At 37.1% G+C, this 3278-nt stretch overlaps 1 protein-coding gene across 2 annotated transcripts in view; it reads right to left on the bottom strand.

The window, feature by feature from the left end:
* LOC106867563 (acetylcholine receptor subunit alpha-like) overlaps positions 1-3278 on the bottom strand; it is a 154439-nt gene that overhangs the window by 134479 nt on the left and 16682 nt on the right. The window lies entirely within an intron of this gene.

Raw genomic sequence — 3278 nt, 5'->3', positions numbered from 1 at the left:
TAGATAAATAGATAGATATGTGTGCATATATACACGTCTATCTATCTTTATATATATATATATATATGTATATATATATATATATATATATACATACACGTATGTATATATACGTGTGTGTGTGTGTATGTGTGTGTGTGTGTGTGTGTGTGTGTGTGTGTGTGTGCTTGTATGTAGGTATACATGTACGTCTGTCAGGATTGTACAAATGCAGAATGTTCGGAAGACGGTGGGTTAGATAGTAAAGTATATCTGTAATTCAAAAACCAAATATTGTTATTTTTTCTTTTCGGCCAAATCAGGTTTGAGGATTTTTCTAAGAGTATTTTTGTCTATGGAACACTCAGCCACTAACAATATTAATTAAACAAATAGTTTATCTGATCGAAAGCAAAATGCTTGTTACTGACACAGACGGAAGGTCCATCGCAATGCTACGAGGTTTTCAAGGTTTCACTGTCACTGAATTTTAAGTTTGCTCTATCGAGGTTAGTTTGGTGAGCATTTACATCACGCAACTTTAGCTACTAAAATAAAATTACTTAATCCTGAAGAACTATTATAGATAGTCTGACCTCAAAACCAAAGCTTTCATAATGAAAATAATTCCTGTACAGAGCAACACGTCCTGACAAGCAATAACTATTGATTAACTATATATTTATAAATAGAGTAAAAAAAAACAACTGTGACCTTTTTCTTCGTCAAGGCTGTCCCGAACGGTTAATCAGCTATGTTGATCTTTTTTCGTATTTGTTTTGAAGGTGGAGGGTGGCGTCTGTATTGATTAATTGCGGCTTCAGTAAATAACAACTAATTATTTTATCGACCCCAGGATAACTGAAATGTAAAGACAACTCAGAAAGGGTTTGAACGCAGAATATAGTAAAGACCGTAACTAGATAATACTTGTTAATAGAATCGTAAACATTCTTGTTTGTTACGCAAGAAAGCAAGTTTTGTTTTCCTACGATACATGTGGTCTGTCCTAGTCATTGACGATATAATGTAAAGGTCAAGACTGTGCATAGCCTTGCAGAGGCCAAACAAAAACCACAGCAACCCAAGCGTGCTCAAGGGTTTACGTCAATAATTGTCCTTCATTGCATTGTGCCTTTTTTTCTTTTATTTGGTGTAATCATTCAACTGTGGCCATGCTGGTGCATCGCGTGGAGTTTATTCTGTTCGTAACATTTGCCGAACCACCAGTTGAGGAGACATAAAAGAAACACCATTGATTGCATGAACAAACACAGATACGCACACACACACACACACACACACATACTTGCCCATTCAAGGCCACCCAAGGTGATGACAGTGTCGATCCAAGACATTCATTCTCCTCTGTCTCCAGCACGTCGTTTCTCATAGGAGCGGATGTGGCTGATTGGACAGATGCAAGGTAGGCTGATCCTGTGGCATTCAGGACATTCAGAATGACCCCGTGTAACAGTTGCGGAGGGTTCATGATGACGTCTTTGCCTCTCTTCATGCAGTGTTTTGTGTACCGTTTCAAAGTACTCTACACCAGCATCGCACGGGCTTTCATGCCTTCCGATTAACAGCTTGAGGGTTCGAACCGAGTGGGATGCACAGCACATAAAATGAGATACTTCTTAAGAGGATCATGAAAACGAAGTGGTGGACACATTCACACACACATACACAAACACACACACACATTCATAAACACACACACGTACTCAAACACAAACACACACATACACGCACAATGACGCATATACACGCAAATACACACACACAAAAACACATACACACGCAAACAGACACACAAATACACACACGCGAACACACACACATGCACACGCACAGACACAAACACACACTCACATGATATGTTATGTTTAAAATTAGATATAAACTGCTACTGATGAGCTCTGTGTAGATTATCAATGTCCAGTCTGCTTCCAGTATAGTCTTTAGGTTACTACTATGCTTAGTCTTATAACTTGATATCATATAAAGTAGTATAATTAATGAGAAAGCCAAGTTTATATCATTTGTTCCTACGTACGTTTCACCATTGTGACTGTTTGGAGCTCTACACTGAATGTTCCTATGATATAAGTCCTCTCACAGAATGTAATAAAGTGTTCCTCTAGCTATCCGGTGATCGAGCATCTTATTTCTTTTGGAACCTCCATTGCAAAGTTCCAAACAACCACATCGTAATTTTACATGTTCTTGTGTGTGTGTGTGTGTGTGTGTGTGTGTGTGTGTGTGTGTGTGTGTGTGTGTGTGTGTAACGGGTTTCCGTGGAACAAATTTAGTCTGGTCAGCCGGAGATTATAAATGAAGACAACCGTTCATGATGCTGTGCAATGAGATTGAACCTGAGTCCATTTGATTGCAAAGCGAGCTTCTTAATCATACTCACAAGACTACGCCTGTCATTAAGTAAACATAATGGACATTTCTCCCCATTGTTTGAAGCAGAATTAATTAACAAAAAACATTAATTAGTCATGAGGTTACGTGTACCTGTCACGGAAAGGATGTACCGCTAATATTTAATCATCTAAGGAAATCGATTTGCAGAATTGTTAAGCTGTTGAACATACGGCTTGCGGTAATTGTCCAGGCTGTGTACCACACGACCTCTTAGAAATAGCAGCTAAATCATGGTCATGTGATACTTCAACCCTATTGCTAGTCCTGTGTATCGCATATAATATGCAGGGCGTATTTCCTTTATGTCCATAAATCATATATGAGACGCAAGTACAATTTGTTTTTTAAACATCAGATGAGTTTGAGACCTATGAAAGGAAAACTTTATATTAATTAGGACGTATGATAAAAAACAAAAGGGCAATCATGGATGTTTAGGTTAACCTTATGAAAATGCTTTGGAGATTAATTGGCTTTATTGAGGAAAAGAACGTTGGATAATGTACAGATTAACGGAATTGTTGAATTGAAAGGATGGGCATATTTAGAACGGCTTTAGGTTTTGCTACACAGTGACAATACCAGATACACTTGCTTTTATTCACTCATAAGTGTAAGCATACCTTTAGGTAAAGGTATACATACACACACACACACACACACACACACACACGTAATGTAATGCGAGGATATAATAACCTCGTGAAGAGATGATTACATCCAAGATTACACTGATTTTATACCTTATATCATTGGGAAAAAATATTCCTAAAGTAAATAGGTATATATTAACCATTAGTTCTGCATTTTCTTCTCTCGATTATATATATTCATATATATATATATATATATATATATATATA

This window comes from Octopus bimaculoides, chromosome 12 (genome assembly GCF_001194135.2).
Source record: "Octopus bimaculoides isolate UCB-OBI-ISO-001 chromosome 12, ASM119413v2, whole genome shotgun sequence".
Classification (NCBI taxonomy): Eukaryota; Metazoa; Mollusca; class Cephalopoda; order Octopoda; family Octopodidae; genus Octopus; species Octopus bimaculoides.
This window is presented reverse-complemented; position numbering and strand designations above follow the sequence as displayed.